The sequence below is a fragment of the Phoca vitulina genome, unplaced genomic scaffold (assembly GCF_004348235.1).
Source record: "Phoca vitulina isolate PV1807 unplaced genomic scaffold, GSC_HSeal_1.0 scaffold15, whole genome shotgun sequence".
NCBI lineage: Eukaryota > Metazoa > Chordata > Mammalia > Carnivora > Phocidae > Phoca > Phoca vitulina.
The window spans coordinates 18,535,868-18,556,010 of NW_022589718.1; the positions used below are offsets into that span (position 1 = coordinate 18,535,868).

The window sequence follows — 20,143 nt, forward strand, 5'->3', positions numbered from 1 at the left end:
TTTGGCCACTGGTGCGTCAGCGATGGCCACAAGAGGGAAGGCTTTCACCCCAACTTTCAGTATTATTCCTTTTGATTTCTTTCCCTGCTTAGACCTCCCATTTTTAAAATTCATTTCAAGAGAATTTTCATTTATATTATGGAGCACAGTTAAAACAGTACCTTAAGTTTCCGTCTGGGTTCCAAGATCTATGCAGTCTCAGGGCTGGCATTTATTGAGAGTCTTTTCTTTTGAAAATGCCCACATTTTACCGTGTTATTTTTTTTTACCCAGATACTACTTATTTATGTATTTATGTATTTTGCATAGTAGTAATTTAAATTGTATCCTATGTTTTGAATGTTGTTATAAAAATATTCTGGGTCTTATTATAATTCTTTGTAAAACACTGACAGTTAAAACAACAACAAAGTAAATCAACTGAGTTAGGTTCAAACATGAGTTCTGTATTGCCTTCTGTGGGTTGTCCAAATTTTACATCACTTCTCAAAGCTCTTGACATACTGTTTCAAGTTCATCTCATGCATCAGTAGCTCAGAGACAAGGCTTGGGCTGTGTTCAGGTTCATACACAGAATTAGACTAGCCGTATCTCTTTTTTTTCTCCAACAATATTACCTTCTTACTCACCCAGAAAGATGTGATTTGGGGGGAGTTTTGTCTGCCCATGCTGCTAGTCTCCTTTGTGACTAAAAATTGGCCAAACAATTGAAGCAAAACCCATAAGAAACGAAAGCAAACCACCGCCCCCCTCCAGCTAAGTTGCTTCTCTAAGTTTTGTCTTCCTTCCATAATCTGCTCCCTTTTATTTGCTTTTGAAAGTCTACAGGTAGCTTTGTTTTCTTTTTCTTTATCTTTGTATTTTGTTCAGAGATCTTTGTTGTAATAAGGCAGATTGGATTTAATGTGTTTGTACTGTACCATTAAAGTGTAACTGAATTTCCAAATTCTATTTTAAAAGGATCATTCTAGTTGCTCTGTTGAAAACAGACTATAGATAGGTATGGAGGGAGGCCTGCTGGCATGTGATTACACACATCCTGATGAAAGATGCTGCTGAATGGACCAGGCTGGTCGTAGTGGGGATAATGAGATGTAGTCTTTTTTCAGTACATATTTTGAAAGTGGAGCCAACACAATTTTCTGATAAATTAGATAAGGAGAAAGTGAGACATCATTGGTAACTTTGAGAATTTGGGCTTCTACAACTGGAAGGAAGTTTTGGCCATTAACTGAAATGGGGAATACTACAAGTGGAAAAAAAATATATTGTCAGAAGCTTAGCTTTGGCACATAACTGTTGAAGCACTTACAATACATATAAGTGGAGAAATCATATTAGCAATGGATATATAAATCTAGGATTCAGAGGAGACTAGGCTACATACATTAAAACAACCAGAATCCAAAGTTTACAAATGGTATTGTAAGTTAAAAAAAAAAAAATCTATAAAATTCCCTAGGGAAATGTTTTTCAAACTTTAGCATTCAGGAGAATCACCTGAAGTGCTTATTAAAACTAAATTGCTGGGCCCCAATCCCAGAGTTTCTGATTAATTAGGTCTTTGGAGGGACTTGAAAATTTGCATTTCTAACAAGTTTTCAGGTCATGCTGATGCTGCTAGTCTGAGGACCACACTTTGGAAACTACTGCCCTATGGTGAATGTAGATATAGAAGAGAAGAAGTTCAGTGGCTCAGCTTTGGGGGCATTTGTGCTAAAAAAATTGGGGGAAAAAAGATGAGGAAACAATATAGAAGATAGAGAAAGAGCAGTCTGTGAGGTGGGAAAACGAGGAAAATGGTGTGCTGGTAATGACTGTCTCAGGGAAGAGAGATTATCAGCTTTCGTTAGCTGCATATAGGACAGTAAAAGAAGAATAAGAGTTGACTATTGTATATACCAATATGGAAATTATTAGTAACCTTTACAGTATCAGTTTTGTTGGAGAATTAGGGCAACAGCCTGTTTGTAGTGGATTTAACTCATATCTTTATAGTGTAAACAGATTAACTGTCTCTCTAGCTCAGTGACACCAGCGACTAAAATCCTTTGCTCCGGTATTATCCTCAACAAGTACTGTTCCTTGTTGATTTTTTAAAGGAAGAAAATAAGCAGATCAACCCATGTGATTTTTGTATTTGCTTTATAGTCAAAAAAATCTTTAGTTCAAATTAATATATTGGATTTTGCCTTATGGCATCAGTCTCTTAAAATCTAGGCAAGCCTGAACCAGTTTCTCTGATCCTGATAAATCCTGATCCTCTGTCAACACAATAGGGTTTCTGGAGCTCCCCCTGAAGACCAGACTGAATAGTTGAGGCCCCATCAAGGTATCATTTTTCCTCTGAAGTCCAATTTTATCTTTTTTTTTTTTAAGCAGCCCTAATCTCAGTTTTATTTTATGAAAGTAAGAATTCTGGACTTTGTAGTTTCAAAAGTTACTTTCATCTTTAAAGTTCTATGATTCTATGCCTTTATATTAGGATAATATTCATAAAGATGTCAAACAACATTTCTCTAAATTTCAATATTTTCATATTGTAGTCAGAATTTCAGGAGTCTTACTTATTCATTATTGTAGGTGTTTCCAAATAAAAGAAACCATTGTGTATTTGATTTATAAAAAGTTATAGAATTTTTAGGCAAATATGTCAAATATTAAAAAAAATTTTTGACGATGTAAGATCTCTCCATGTAAAATGTTTGCACTTAATTGCAAAACTGATGTAAACATTTCTATTATTTAGAGAGAATTCATAATTGGATCTAAAATAAAAGTGCAGAAATCAGGTTTCTAATCCTATAGCCAAATCAAACTGAGACTGGAAAGTTTAGCTCTTTAAAGAATAACCACCCTATGTTATTGGTACACAAGCAGTGAATAACAATAATCTTCCTACTACAAATCTTTTCTGTACAGTGTTACTTATTATTTGGTTTCCATTGAGGGACAATATAATCTAGAACTGAATATGATGCCTTTCCTGTATTGGCTCAGCATTAAGAAAATTAAGATGTAAGAAACAATGTTTTCTATTATGTTAGAGCTTTGGTTCTCAAAGAATTTAAAACTTTAGAACAAGAAAATGTTTTAAAGTAACAAGTGTGACCCTGTCTTTTAGAAAGAGGAGGAAAATAAGGTTCAATAAATGCATGGTGGTCCTAACTCATGGCAGCACTGAATTGAGAATCACTCTTTTGTCTCAAAGAAATAAATTATCACAGAAGTGGAAGATATTTTATTTTTAGTGTCCAACTATTATGTGATGCATGCATCACCCCCATGGTTTCCTCCATAAGGTCCTTTCAAACATCTGTTCATATACAGAGTGTAAGTAAACATATTTAACACCCAACAACATTGTCCTAAAGTAGTTCTATTTATCAGCAAAATGTAAGTGTTAACCAATAGGATTAATCTGTACAGTCTTTATGCTGGGGCTCCTTAAAATCTATGGGTCTGTCCTGTATCTTTCCTATGTAATTGTCAACAGAATTTCCATCACAAATTCAAGTCAATCTCCTAATTCTCCCAAAGTATAGTATTTCCTGCCTCTCTTGAATTGGAATGAAAGGTTTAATACCTGTTGGCAAAATTTGCTTTAGACTGCCATTTCTGTCTTGGTCAACGGTATGTTTGCCTCTCCATAGGAACTAGAAACTTGAGACAGAAGTCAACCTTTTTGTAGTTCACTCACTTAAAGTTTCAAAGCTAATAGTCACTGGCCTGGTAACTCAGTTTTTACCAAATCCTATGGCCATGCTATTTTGTCCTTTCAGGCACTAATGGTATCTACTGCCAGAAATTATTGTCAATGCCAAGGGCAGGAAGTAAAGACAATGGCAATTTCATTCATTCATTTATTCACTCATTTCATATTTATTAAGTACTTACTATGTTTTAGTCTGGCAACAAGGTGCTGAGATACTCAAGCACAAATAAGTCACTGTATTTATTCTTAAGGAAATTGAGATCCATTAGAAAAAGGCAGGCATGTATACAAATATTTGCCTTGAAATAATATAGATCCTGTGGGATATATACACATTTGGGTTACAAGGCAGAGAGAACCTCCTATGTACCTTTTACCCAAGTATTTTGTTGGTAAGGCCTTAACTATTTTCCTTAAGTTCATTTTTTAATGTCTCCAACAAAATAATTCCTAGTAATCAATTACTGAACTATTTAGGAGTTTAAAAAAATTCTTCAAAAACATTCAACACACTTAATGAGTTTCTTTGCCTGGGAAAATTCATGGACAAACTTGAACACATTAAAATGAAAATTTGCTGATGTGATTCAGTTTTTAGTTCAAGGTAAAATGCCATCAGCATGACATTTTCCACTTCATATTGTATTTCTGTGTACAGATATCTTGGCTTGTGAATTGAGCTTAGAGTCTGTAGTGCATAAGTGTGATACATGACTGATGAGTTTAAACAGAATTCATGCATCCTTTAAAAAGATTTTAGAGAGCACTTAAGAATGTAATTTTGAAGGATGGCATTTTTAGCGACAGTGGGCATTTTGAAATGTATGAAGTTACTCTGGATCATTTAGATTATTTTGAGCACTCATAGAATTTGCCCTGCCCCACCTCAACCATAATCATTCCTCACCTTCCAAACAGCATATATGTGACAAGTGAATACCAAGTAGTTCCCTCTATGCTTTTAAAATAATTCTAATTTCTTTTTCAGCATATTCTTTCCTGAAAATACAGATACAAAAGATAAGGATCTTCTAGCTTCATAATGGTACACAAAATATCAATATAATGGTGCTGTTTAGTGAACACTACTCACCAGGGTGGACACCTGTGTCTTGCTTTACTTAAGAGTAAATGATTTCAGGTCTGGACTTTCATCTGAGCCATTTTCTCCTGCTTTTAAGATGAAGGGTTCTGTGGGAATAAATGAAGACCACCCAAATGAGAACAAGCAGAGCCTCTTTATTCAGAGGCTGCTATAGCACAGAAGTCAGCCACCATCACTTGCCTTTGGCAGAGATTCAAAGGCAGGCAAAGAAACAAGAAAGCTTTATCGTGAAATAAAGGAAGGATTTGGATATACTCTGATTAAAAGTTGTTGGCATGGGGAAGCTGGAGATGCACTAACTAGAAAGGACACATCTTAGGTGATTGGTTAGAGGAGCATATTGAGCCTTTTCTGGTTTATCCTGAGTTGGAAGTAGAGGTAAAAAGTACGAAAGTCCAAGTCCTTGATCAGGTCCTGACCATTTTAGGCTGATTGCTGCAGAGGCTGTAGTCAGGGTTCTGTTGTTATATATGGTCTGCCCATTATCCATTTGTATATTCAGTCTCTCCCTTTGAATTCCTCTCTACATTTCCAACATTAGATTACTACTGTCTGTTGTCTCAACCTGATGCAAAGGCAAATTAGGGATCCTGAATACACCCTTCTCTATGATTCTCCATAACTGATGGAAAACCACTGGGCTTTTCAGTGTGAGCAGTATGAGCATTTGTAAAATAAGCATGAGCTCTCCTGTGTAACACGAAATTCTAACTTGTATAAGACTGAAAAAAATACCATTTATGGAGGAATAATGTCTTACTTAAGATACATTAGAAAAGTATTTATCAAATTACATTTCAATAAATCCTAGTGTGATGTGTGATATTCATGGATATTCTATTTAAAGATAAAAATGAGGGGGAAATTTCCTCTACAAGTAAGCTTGAAGACATCTCGGTGGAAGTTTGGAACAGCCTGGATAGGGTATACTGAGGGTTTCAATGAATAGTGCTAATTTCAACTGGGCTTTGTTGTGTGATACTAGGATAGATTATAATTTTCTTATTGATTATTATACAAATAAAATCTTGTTTCTAGGTTAATATAAGTGAAATACCTTCAAAGAACTAGAAAATGATAAGTATTCATCTCTAGAGCTTTGGCTTGAAATTGTTGCTATGTTTTCACTACTACAGCACTTAAAAAATATTTTACCCCCAGATTTTGCTAATTTGTACCTTTTTTTTTTTGTACTGTTGGTTTTTGGACTTAGTTCTTCCAGAGCCAGAACGCTTCTCATAAGTTTTATCAGTAAACTTAATCATTTGGCTCAGGATGAATCATACCCTAGTTCTCACCATAGTTAATTGGAATAATTTAGATGATGAGATTTGGGACTTTGAGTTGATTTTGCTGATAATGCTTAAATGAAACTTGATGCTATAATGTCAAAGTCTTTCCAGGATGTTGGGATGGTGAATATATTTTGCATGTAGGAAGGACACGAATTTTGGGGAACTAGAGGGTAGACTATTGTGGGCTTCATTTTATCCCCCAAAACATGTTGAAATCCTAGCGCTCATACCTCAGAATGTGACTTTATTGGAAACCAGCTCTTTACAGACTTAAGATAAAATGAGGTCATTAGAGTGGGTCCTAATCCAATGTTGTGACTGTTGTTCTTATAAAAAGGGGGAAATTTGGACACAAAGGCAGACATGCACTGAAGGAAGATGATGTGAAGACACAGGGAGAAGACAGCCATCTACAAGTCAAAGAGCATGTGAGGCTACTAGGAACTAGGCAAGAGACCTGGAGCAGATCCTTCCCTAGTGCCTTCTGAGGGAATGTGGCCCTCCTGCCAACTTGAATTGAGACTTCTGGCCTCCAGAACTGGAGACTACTTCTTTGTTCTAAGCCACACAACTTGTGGTACTTTGTTATGGTAACCCTAGGAAACCAATACAGATTTTGAAACCATTTTTGAATCAGCAATTTGTGCAATTAGGTTTTATATTAACATCTGTATGTACCTATATACTCTTAGACTTTTCAGCTAATGTCCTAGTTACCTTTCCCATTTAACAGACTGCTATTTGACTCGAGATACTGACTGCACTCTTTAAATATTTCACAAGCTACTCTTAATATTTTCCTAGTGGCTGAAGTGTGTTACCAAACTTTTATTTTATTAAATAGTGAACAAATGAGAATTGTGATTTTTTTCATATCTTTACTAGAGAAGCTGAATTACAAAGGCATGCATTCACTATTGCTTTTGGATCAAAAGGAATGACATGTTAGCAAACAGGAAATACTTTCCTTACAAAAATATTTAAGTATTTAAAGTAATATCTAATATTTGACTTTTCAGCTAAACTATGATACCAGAGATAGAAACTGGAACAATTTTTGCCAGTTATTATATCTTAGTGGCAACCAGCTAGACACTGGCTGCCTAACTTATTAGGCTGGAAACTGTTTCTTTTGTTTTTCTTTCTTTGTGTACTAAATCTTTTTGTGCCATTTGTTTTGTCACTGAGGGAGGAAGGGAAGCCAAAGAAACAAAGGTTGCAGTGAAAGAAAATATATAAATTCACTAAATATTTAAATGGTAGTTTCCCATGTTGACAAAAAAGCAAGATGCATCCGATTCTAACAGCAATCATGACAACCTTCCAACTCATGCTTTTTTAAATCAATTTTCCCCAAATTTTCCTTTTTGCTTTATTGCACTTGGCAAGTATTGCACCTTTTTTTTTTTTTTTTTTTTTTAAACATAATGAAGGTTTGTGGCAACCCTGCATTGAGCAAGTCTATTGGTGCCATTTTTCCAACAGCATTTGCTCACTTCCGGTCTCCATGTCACTTTTGGTAATTCTCACAATATTTCAGACTTTGTCATTATTGCATTTTTTTTTTTTTATGATGATCTGGATCAGTGATCTCTGGTGTTACTATTTTAATCATTTAGGGACACCATGAACCATACACATGTAAGATGGTGAACTTAAAAATGCTGTGAGTGTTCTGACTACCCCACTGACTGGCCAACAGCCCATCTCTCTCCCTCTCCTCAGGCTTCCCTATCCCCTGAGAAACAACAATATTGAAATTAGGCCAATTAATAACCCCTACAATGGCCTCTCAGTGTTTCAGTTAAAGGAAGAGTTGCATGTCTCTCATTTTATTTTATTATTATTTTAATTTTTTTAATTTAATTTTATTATGTTATGCTAGTCATCATACAATACATCATTAGTTTTTGATGTAATGATCCATGATTCATTGTTTTCGTATAACACCCAGTGCTCCATGCAGTACGTGCTCTCCTTAATACCCATCACTGGGCTAACCCATCCCCCCACCCTCCTCCCCTCTAAAACTCTCAGTTTCTTTCTCAGAGTCCATAGTCTCTCATGGTTCATCTCTCCCTCCGATTTCCCCCCCTTCATTTTTCCCTTCCTTCTCCTAATGTCCTCCATGCTATTCCTTATGTTCCACAAATAAGTGAAACCATATGATAATTGACTTTCTCTGCTTGACTTATTTCACTTAGCATAATCTCCTCCAGTCCCATCCATGTTGATGTAAAAGTGGGGTATTCATCCTTTCTGATGGCTGAGTAATAGTCCATTGTATATATGGACCACATCTTCTTTATCTATTCATCTGTTGAAGGGCATCTCAGCTCTTTCCACAGTTTGGCTATTGCAGACATTGCTGCTATGAACATTGGGGTGCATATGGCCCTTCTTTTCACTACATCTGTGCCTTTGGGGTAAATACACAGTAGTGCAATTGCTGGGTCATAGGGTAGCTCTATTTTTAATTTTTTGAGACACCTCCACACCGTTTTCCAAAGTGGCTATACCAACTTGCATTTCCACCAACAGTGTAAGAGGTTTCCCCTTTCTCCACAACCTCTCCAACATTAGTTGTTTCTTGCCTTGTCAATTTTTGCCATTCTAACTGGTATAAGGTGGTATCTCAATGTGGTTTTGATTTGAATTTCCCTGATAGCTAATGATGTTGAACATTTTTTCATGTGTCTGTTAGCCATTTGTATGTCTTCTTTGGAGAAGTGTCTGTTCATGTCTTCTGCCCATTTTTTGACTTGATTATTTGTTTTTTGGGTGTTGAGTTTGAGAAGTTCTTTATAGATCGTGGATACCAGCCCTTTATCTGTTGTGTCATTTGCAAATATCTTCTCCCATTCTGTGGGTTGCCTCTTTGTTTTGTTGACTGTTTCCTCTGCTGTGCAGAAGCTTTTTATCTTGATGCCGTCCCAAAAGTTCATTTTTGCTTTTGTTTCACTTGCCTTTGGAGATGAATCTTGAAAGAAGTTGCTGTGGCTGATGTCGAAGAGGTTACTGCCTATGTTCTCCTTTAGGATTTTGATGGATTCCTGTCTCACATTGAGATCTTTCATCCATTTTGAGTTTATCTTTGTGTATGGTGTTAGAGAATGGTCAAGTTTCATTCTTCTGCATGTGGCTGTCCAGTTTTCCCAGCACCATTTATTGAAGAGACTGTCTTTTTTCCATTGCATATCTTTTCCTGCTTTATCGAAGATTATTTGACCATAAAGTTCAGGGTCCATATCTGGGCTCTCTATTCTGTTCCATTGGTCTATATATCTGTTTTTGTGCCAGTACCATGCTGTCCTGTGATCACTGCTTTGTAATATAGCTTGAAATCAGGCTACGTGATGCCCCCAGCTTTATTTTTCTTTTTCAACATTTCCTTGATGGTTTGGGGTCTTTTCTGATTCCATACAAATTTTAGGATTGTTTGTTCCAGCATTTTGAAAAATGTCATTGGAATTTTGATCAGAATTACACTGAAGGTATAGATTGCTCTGGGTAGCATAGACATTTTAACAATGTTTATTCTTCTGATCCATGAGCATGGAATGTTTTTCCATCTTTTTGTGTCTTTTCGATTTCTTTCATGAGTGTTCTATAGTTCCTAGAGAACAGATCCTTTACCTGTTTGGTTAGGTTTATTCTGAGGTATCTTATGGTTTTTGGTGCTATTGAAAATGGAATCGTTTCTCTAATTTCTCTTTCTACACTTGCATTGTTAGTGTATAAGAAAGCAACTGATTTCTGTGCATTGATTTTGTATGCTGCCACATTACTGAATTGCTGTTTGAGTTTTAGTAATTGAGGGTGGAGTTTTTTGGGTTTTCCACATAAAGTATCATGTCATCTGTGAACAGAGAGAGTTTGACTTCTTCTTTGCCAATTTGAATATCTTTTGTTTCTTTTTGTGGTCTGAATGCTATTGCTAGGACTTCTAGTACTATGTTGAACAATAGTGGCGAGAGTGGGCATCCTTGATGTGTTCCTGACCTTCAGGGAAAGGCTCTCAGCTTTTCCCCATTGAGGATAATATTCACTGTGGGTTTTTCATAGATGGATTTTATGAGCTTGAGTAAGGTTCCCTCTATCCCCATACTCTGAAGAGTTTTAATCAGGAAAGGATGTTGTATTTTGTCAAATGCTTTTTCTGCATCCATTGAGAGGACCATATGGTTCTTCTCTCTCCTCTTATTAATGTGTTCTATCACATTGATTGATTTGCGAATGTTGAACCACCCTTGCATCCCGGGGATAAATCCCAGTTTATTGTGGTGGATGATCCTTTTAATGTATTGTTGGATCCTATTGGCTAAGATTTTGTTGAGGATTTTGGAATCCATATTCATCAGGGATATCAGTCTGAAATTCTCCTTTTTGATGGGATCTTTGCCTGGTTTGGGGATTAAGGTAATGTTGCCCTCATAGAATGAGTCTGGAAGCTTTCCTTCTGTTTCTATTTTTTGAAACAGCTTCAGGAGAATAGGTAATATTTCTTCTTTGAATGTTTGGTAGAATTCCCCAGGGAATCCATCAGGCCCTGGACTCCTGTTTTTTGGGAGGTTTTTGATCACTGCTTCAATCTCGTTACTGGTTATTGGCCTATTCAGGTTGTCAATTTCTTCTTATTTCAGTCTTGGGAGTTTATAGGTTTCTAGGAAGCCATCCATTTCATCCAGGTTGCTCAGCTTATTGGCATATAGTTGTTGATAATAATTTCTAATAATTGTTTCTATTTCCTTGGTGTGAGTCGTGATCTCTCCCCTTTCATTTATAATTTTATTAGTTTGGGTCCTTTCTCTTTTCTTTTGGATAAGTCTCGCCAGTGGTTTATCGATCTTATTAATTCTTTCAAAGAACCAGCTTCTAGTTTTGCTGATCTGATCTACTGTGTTTCTGGTTTCTAACTCATTGATCTCTGCTCTAATCTTTTTTTTTTTTTTTTTTTTTTAAAGATTTTGTTTATTTATTTGACAGAGAGAGACACAGCGAGAGAGGGAACACAAGCAGAGGGAGTGGGGGAGGGAGAAGCAGGCCTCCCACGGAGCAGGAGCCCGATGCGGGGCTCGATCCCAGGACCCTGGGATCATGACCTGAGCCGAAGGCAGACGCTTAACGACTGAGCCACCCAGGCACCCCGATCTCTGCTCTAATCTTAATTATTTCTCTTCTAATGTGTGGCTTAGGCATCGTTTGTTGCTTTTTCTCTAGTTCTTTAAGATGTAAAGTCAGTTGGTGAAATAAGGATTTTTCTATTTTTTTGATTGAGGCTTGGATGGCTATGTATTTCCCCCTTAGGACTGCCTTTGCAGTATCCCATAGGTTTTGGACCTATGTGTTTTCGTTCTCATTGGTTTCCATGGATTGCTTACGTTCTTCATTGATTTCCTGGTGACCCAAACATTCTTGAGCAGAGTGGTTTTTAGCTTCCAAGTGTTTGAATTTCTTCCAAATTTTTTCTTCTGATTGAGTTCTAGTTTTAAAGCATTATGGTCTGAGAATATGTAGGGAATAATCTCAGTCTTTTGTTATCAGTTGAAACCTGATTTGTGACCCAGTATGTGGTCTATTCTGGAGAATGTTCCATGTGTGCTCAAGAAGAATGAGTATTCTGTTGTTTTAGGGTGGAATGTTCTGTATATATCTATGAGGTCCATCTGGTCCAGTGTGTCATTCAAAGCTCTTGTTTCTTTGTTGATTTCCTGCTTAGATGATCTGTCTATTGCTGAGAGTGGAGTATTGAGGTCTCCTACAATTAACGTATTGTTATCCATATGAAACTTTATCTTGGCTAACAGTTGGCTTATGTAGATGGCTGCTCCCATGTTGGGGGCATAGATATTTACAATTGTTAGATCTTCCTGTTGGATAGACTCTTTAAGAATGCTATAGTGTCCTTCCGTGTCTCTTAACTACAGTCTTTAGTTTAAAATCTAATTTGTCTGATATAAGAATTGCTACCCCAGCTTTCTTTTGAGGTCTGTGGCATGGAAGATGGATCTCCATCCCTTCGCTTTCAGTCTGGATGTATCTTTAAGTTCAGAATGAGTCTCTTGTAGACAGCATATGGATGGGTCCTGTCTTTTTATCCAATCTGCAACCCTGTGCCGTTTTATGGGAGCATTCAGGCCATTCATGTTGAGAGTGATTATTGAAAGATATGAATTAATTGTCATCATGCTGCCTGTGAAGACCTTGTTTTTATTGATTGTCCCTGTAAATTTCTTTTCTATATCACTCTTGGGATCTTTCTCCTTTTATAGAACCCCCCTTTAATATTTCTCGCAGGGCCGGCTTAGTGGTCACATATTCTTTCAGTTTCTGCCGGTCGTGGAAGCTCTGCATCTCTCCATCCATTCTAAATGACAGCCTTGCCAGGTAAAGTATTCTTGGCTGCATGTTCTTCTCATTTAGTACCCTGAATATGTCTTGCCAGCCCTCTCTGGCTTGCCAGGTGTCTGTAGATAGGTCTGACGTTATTCTGATGTTCCTTGCTCTGTACGTAAGGAATCTGTTCCCCCTAACTGCCCATAAGATGGTTTCCTTGGTTCTAAGATTTGTGAGTTTTACAATTACATGCTGAGGTGTTGGCCTGTTTTCCTTGATCTTGGGAGGGGTCCTCTCTGTCTCTAGGACACGAATGTTTTTTCATTTCCCAGATTAGGGAAGTTCTCAGCTATGATTTGCTCAAATATATCTTCTAGTCCTCTCTCTCTCTCCACCCCCTCAGGGATTCCAATAATTCTGACATTGGAACGTTTCATGGTGTCACTTATTTCTCTTATTCTATTTTCATGGATTCTGAGTTGTTTTTCCCTGGCCTCCTCTTTTCCCTTTTTTTCTATTAATTGGTCTTCTAGGTCACTAATTTGTTCTTCTGCCTCGCTTACCCTAGCTGTTAGATTATCTGGATTAGATTGGATCTCACTGATAGCATTGTTAAGTTCTGCCAATTCAGCTTTCATTTCTGCCCTTAGAGACTCTATGTTGCCATTAATCAATTTCTCCCTTCTAGCTATTGTCTTCACAATTGCCAGCCTGAATTCCATCTCTGACATCTTGGTTATATCTGAATCCATTTGTAAATCTGTGGCATAAGTCATAGTCTCTGAGTCTTTCCTATTTTGGGGGTTCCTCCTCCTAGTCATTCCACTGAGGGGTGGTTGAGGGAATGTGTAGAGTCCAAATTATTGACCACAACCTAAGCAAGATGCACCTGTTTTCTAGGGACCTTAGGTTTGCTGGTCTCTTGTTTTCCCAGCCTGTCTTCTGGGCAAGGGGTCTGCCATGCTGTTACTCAGGCAACCCTGTTTGGGCAGAGTTGCCCTGCCCCCCTGTGGGGGGGAATGGGCTCAGTGAAAACCATTTTTGGGGGGCTTTTGGTCTCTGGCAGCTTTCCCTGATGGCTTTCTGTGTCTCTTCTGAGAGTCAGAGCAGAAGGGACTGTTTCCAACCCTCTGCCTAAGAGAAGAGAGATCACAGTCAGTTCCTCAGTGAGCTCTCCAGGCCACACTACCTCCGTTTCTGTCTGTGCTGCTATAAACTGCAGCGTTCTGGATTGTGCTCCCCCAGCAGCGCTCCCAACCCCTGCCTCGAGGTTGTGGCACATCTCTGCCCTTTGTGTTTCTAAAACCGCCAGCCACGCCAGTTCACATGCCCGGCCCCACCACTCGGTTTCCATTTGGGGGGGGGGGCTGCCCTAAAGTCCTTTCCCTGCCACCACTGGTCTGTGAGCCTGTGCCCCATCCCCAGCGCAGGAGGCTATCACTCACCGGCAGTGTAGGATCCCCATGGCTGGCTCCCTCCCCTGCTGTTAATCTCTGATATCTGCCCATGGAATCACGGCTCCCCACTTTGTACCTCAAAACCAACCACCTGCGATATTCTGTTTGTAGAGATCCAGATCTATCTTCTTACATCTCAGGCTGATTTCATGGGTGTTCAGAGTGGTCTGGTAGATATCCAGCTTAATTCCAGGGACCGGTTGGAATAGGGTCCCCTACTCCTCCGCCATCTTTTTTCTCCCCCTTCCACATGTCTCTCATGTTAAATTAAAAGCTATAAATGATTAAGATTGGTGAGGAAGGCATATTGAAAGCCAGGATAATCTGGAAGGTAGGTCTCTTACACCAAAGAGTTAACCAAATTGTGAATGAAAAGGAGAAATTCTTAAAGAAAATTAAAAGTGCTACTCTAGTGATCACATGAATGTTAAGAAAGCAAAACAGACTTATTGCTGATATGGAGAAAGTTTTAGTGGTCTGGATAGAAGATCAAACCAGCACAACATTCCCTTAAGCCAAAGCCTAATCCAGAGCAAGGCTCTAAATTTCTTCAATCTCACGAAGGCTGAGAGAGGTGGGGAAGCTGCAGAAGGGAATTTGGAAGATAGCAGAGGTTGAGTCATGAGAAATAAGGAAAGGAGTCATCTCCATAACATAGAAGTATAGGGTGAAGCAGCAAGTGCTGATGTAGAAGCTGCAGCTAGTTATCCAGAAGACCTAGCTAAGAGAATTAACAAAGGTGGCCACACTTAGCAGCAGAGTTTCAATATAGACAAAATAACCTTCTATTAGAAGAAGATAGCATTTAGGACTTTCATAGCTAGAGAGGAGAACTCAATGTCTGGCTCCAAAGTTTCAAAGCTCAGACTGACTCTTGTTAGGGGCTAATGCAACTGGTGGCTTTAAGTTGAAGCCAATGTTCATTTACCATTTCAGAAATCCTCTGGCCCTTAGGAATTAGGCTAAATCTACTCTGCCTGTGCTCTATAAATGGAACAAAACATGGATGACAGCACATCTGTTTACAACATGGTTTACAGAATATTTTAAGCTCACTGTTGAGACTTACTGCTCAGAAAAAAAACAAAAAAAGTTCCTTTCAAGTGTCAGTGCTCAATGACAATGCGTCTGATCCCCCAAACACTCTGATGGAGATGTACAATGAGATTAATGTTTTAATGCCTGCTAAGACAACATCTATTCTGCAGCCCATGGATCAATGAGTAATTTTAACTCTCAAGTCTTATTACTTAAGAAATACCCTTCACAAGGCTGCTATAGGTAATGATTCCTCTGATAGACCTAGGCAAAATAAATAAAAAACCTTCTGGAAAGAATTCACCATTCTAGATGTCATTAAGAACATTCATGATTCATGGAAAGAGGTTAAAATATCAACATGAACAGGAATTTGGAAGAAGTTGATTCCAGCCCTCATGGATAACTTTGAGGGGTTCAGACTTCAGTGGAGGAAGTAACTACAGATGTGGAGAACCAGAATCAGAAGTGGAGCCTGAAGATGCGACTGACTTACTTCAATTGTATAATAAAACTAGAATGGATGAGAAGCTGCTTCTATGGAGGAACAAAGTAAGTGGTTTCTTGAGACAGAATCTACTCCTGATGAAGATGCTGTGAAGATTGTTGAAATGACAACAAAGAATTTGGAATATTCCATAAACTTAGCTGGTAAAGGAGTGGAAGAGTTTGAAAGGATTGACTCCGAATTTGAAAGAAGTTCTACTGTGGGTAAAATGTTAGCAAACAGCAACACACACTACAGAGAAATCCTCCATGAAAGGAAGAATCAATTGGTGCAGCAAACTTTATTGTCTTATTTTAAGAAATTGCCACAACCACCTCAACTTTCAGCAAACACCAGCCTGATCAGTCAGCAACCATCAACATCAAGGCAAGACCCTCCACCAGCCAAAAGGTTATGAGTTCCTGAAAGCTCAGACAATGGTTAGCATTTTTAGCAATAAAGTATTAAGCTATTGTACACTAAAAAGACTATATAGTATAAACATAACTTTAATATGCACTAGGATGCCAAAAAATTCACTTGATTTGCTTTACTGTGATATTTGCTTTGTCTTTGTGGTCTGGAACCAAACCCACAATATCTCTGAGGTATACCTGTATATATACTGGATTTCATTTGCCTATCTTCCATATCTATCATTTTCTCTTATCATTTTAAATTGTGTATTAAATTCCATTTGATTTTGCTGATTCTTTCTTTCCTCCATTACTGATCAATTATCCTTTGGTTGGTTGTTTCTTTCTTTCTTTTTTAAAGATTTTAATTATTTATTTGAGAGAGAAAGTGAGTGAGAGAGAAAGAGCACAAGCCAGGGGAGAGGCAGAGAGAAAGGGAGAAGCAGACTCACCGCTGAGCAGGGAGCCTGCCATGGGTCGATCCCAGGAACCTGGGATCATGACCTGAGTCAAAGGCAGACACATAAGCTACTGAGCCACCCATGTGCCCACTTTCAGTTGTTTCTAATTTCTCCTTTAGTTCTTCTTTAGTTTTCTTCTATTTTCTTCCTCAGATCTGCCAGCATGGCTCATATTTAATATTTTTCTGGTGTCTTATTATCACTTATCTGAATTTCTTTTTCTTTCCTTAATACTGATGCTTCAGAGTTAATTAATTTTCTTAATTCATGGAAAACAATTTATTGTAATTTTTATTTGCTTTTTAACCATTTTCTGGTCAGTGTCCTTTGCCTGCTATTTGTTTTTGCTTTTTAAACCCTCCTCTTTTTCCATAGTATGGTGGTTGATATCTTATTTTGCATTCTATTTATTATTCATTTTTAAATAAAATCAATTTTTCTTTAAGGAAATATTTACCAGAAGTTTATGTAAAAGAAGCGTATAGGGCTGTGTTCCAGATGGCAGGAATTTTAATCATGACTCGGAATTGTTGTATTGTGTACAGTTGTTCATAATGCGAATTCTGTCTCAGCCTCTTGCATCAACAGACCATCTCCTGCAAATGTGCTTTTCCAAAAGAGCCATTGTTTGTGCTCTGAAAATATTTCCCCAGACTTTGCACCCTTCTCTATTATTGTAAACAGAGGATTTGGGTTTAACACCTCAGATTGTGTCTCTTGCCTCTGGGACTTATACTTACATGCATTTTTAGGGACATACAACCACGTGTCCTCAATCTGGTTCATTTTGCACCAAGTTAGATTATCACAAGCCACCTCAGCTTCAGATAATTTCTATTTTAACTAAAGCCACAGTTATGTAAAGATGTTCAGTTTCCAGACTTGGCCATATATTATGACTATGAACAGCCTTCTCCCATCACCTCTCTTTCCAGATTTTTGAGTGATAAAATCTCCTCCATATTCAGACCCAAAGTTTGACCCATTTCCAGCTCTAGGAAGTTGACATGTTATTAAATGGGAATCTTTACTTAAAAAACAAAATTCAGTAGAGCAGAAGCAAAGAATGAAAAATCTTAAAGATTTGGTAAGATATAAATTCTAGGTCCAGGAGTAAAAAGCTTAAAATTTTTATATTTAAAAATACAAATACAGTGAAAGCAGAAGATTATAAGATAGAAAGAAGATGGTAATAAGACATGAAAGAGAAGTGTGAAATAGGTTTCTACTTTTTGAAGTCCCTTAAGGTTAATTTCTAGTTAACACTCAATAGCTTTTTACAGTATGGGATAAAAAGATCAGCTCAAAAAGAATCAGAACAGATGTCATAATTTTTGCTTGTTTAGCCAGAGAAAATCCTATCAAGTCCATGATTTTCTCTGTGAAAGAAACAATCATGGCTCTAAATTAATTGTACATCCGAAAGGATGCCAATGGTAAAGTGATAATTAAAAATGTATGTGGGTCCCTGAGCTTAGTTAACGATATAATAAACAAGAAGTAAAGTCACTAATTTAACGGCAAATGCAGTGTGGATATATGGATTAGGTTGAAGCAGAACATTCTTTTTGGTCCACTGTTTTATTGAAAGTGGTTGCTGGAGGACATTTATTTTTTGTGTTTCATAATCCATTATTAATATCATTAAGAGTCCCTTTAGTCCAATTAAAAGCTCTGTTTATATTTTCCATTAGCTGAAATTGTTCCCTAGTTTGGCACTAATTATCACAGCTATGTAGCCAGTATCCAAATTTATCGTTCATCTGCTCTTTGGCTTCTGTAAATCTTAAAATTGCATAGAGCTATGTTATTATTCATATAAAATTTAAAATCAGTTTGTTTCAGTTTCTGTAGTTCAAAGATATAGATCCAAACTCCATATTATACAGGTTAACCAGACTGGGAATTGGATTACATGTATTAACACAATCCATTGTAGTAATTAATGGATTACATGGAAATATGCAGTAAATAAATTTACTACCCAAGGTCACAATCCTCCCTTCATTCTATTTGTATGTAAATTTTGTTCATGTAAGTTGTATTCTAATATAACCAGCCAAATTGAACTAAATTTTATTGCTTTCTTAGGAAACTGTTATACCAATCATTGCACAAAGAAATAACTCTTTACTCTGTTAGGAGACAACATTGTTCTTTTGTTGGGTGTGTAACACAAATGCTTTTCATGTACTCCATTGTAGTGAATTCAGTTTACACACAAACCATCTATACAAAATCTGGGCATTTTCTACCTGTGGCTTATTTTAAGGTTCTAAATATTTTATAATCTATTCTTTAAAACCTGTTTAAAAAATTGCATAATTAAATTAAATCATTATCCCATAGGATGGTTCTGTCAGTGACTTGCCACTTGAGATTTAACTGACAAGAATGTTTCCCACATTCTGAACTCCCGAGAGCAGTACAGCAATCATTCAACAAATTTTTCCTGAGCACCTACTGAGTGCCAAGCACTTTGCTAGGCATTTACAGATACATTGATGAATGAAATAGATAAAATCTCTGGTCTCAAGAAGCTACATCCTAGTAGAGTGATTAAGAGTCAGTCTGACTTTGGTTGGAAGTTCATCCCAACTAAATAAGAGGAGAGTGACCTTGGGCTGATTACTTATTAGTTCTGACCCTCAGTCTCTTCATCTATAAATCAATTCTAATACCTACCTCATATGGTTATTGTGAAGATTAAATATATTGTACACAGATCACTTAGCACAGTAACTGGAACATAATAAAGCTTGATATATTTTTAATATCTACATGTATTTATTATATCCTAACAGTAACCACAAGTGTCTGCATCAGACGCAAACTGATTATTTACTTATTGGTGATTTTAGCATTAGTTTCCTATGCTCTAATCCCTCACAGGGCAACATGAGGAGGGCAGATATTGTGCAGGCAATAGTAGGATTTGCACATTCAAGAGAAGCCCTGAAATTACAAATCTCAGAGCTCATATGGGGAGTGAGACAGCTGTCCCTCTCCCCTCCTAAGAGAGGGAGAAAAACTTTTGTTCTCGAATATAGAATGTAAACAAGTCCTCTCTAGAAAGAAAAAGGCAAAGTTGACCACCCCTTGGAATGTAAACAAAAGGCTCCAAGCGAGAGAAATCTGTACATCTTTGTAGGGTGTTTAACTGTCTTGAACTTTCAGTGCTTTAGCCATTCACTTACTCTTTTAGCTTGGTTGCCAGTAATTTTTGGTCAGAAAGTGTTGACCATGTCAAAACATGAAAATATTCACATTGTTTTTTGATAATGTTCGTAACCACTAATGGTTACCCTTGTTAACATTATTAGCAGCAATTGCAGGATAGGAACCCAGGGGAGAGGGCTTTGGAAAAGTGACCCATCATCTGCAAAATGATGACAATTATCCTCATGATATATTTTTTTCTCTATTTTGAGTACCTCATCATGGGGTTTCTCTACACACAGGGCCCCCCACCCTGACCTTATCTATGGCAATAAAACCATAATGCATTAGTGTGAATGAGTTCATAGTATCCATTACCAATGATACTCTGTGTAACACTAGTCCAAAAATAGGTTTCTTGAAAAAAGATTCTAGGTCAAATAAGTTTAGAAAAGGCTGTGGCATATATCTCCTTTCTTGGAGAGTCAAAAGACAAAACCATGCTATATATTTTAAGAAATTTTGCAGAAATGCTTAACTAATAATTTTCCAAAATTCCAAGTGTGAGAAGCATAACTTAAGGGAATGACTCTATAGGAATGGAGTCTCTGATTCTGAAGCACGGAAGGGATAAATCTGAGAGCAGGACCTTCCTAGAACCCTTCAAAAATCAC

The 20,143-nt window shown here is 37.3% G+C and overlaps 1 pseudogene; it reads left to right on the forward strand.

Annotated features, from left to right (window-relative positions):
• Nucleotides 1-7,899: 7,899 nt before the first annotated feature.
• Nucleotides 7,900-15,878, forward strand: LOC116637712 (annotated as a pseudogene).
• Nucleotides 15,879-20,143: the final 4,265 nt, after the last annotated feature.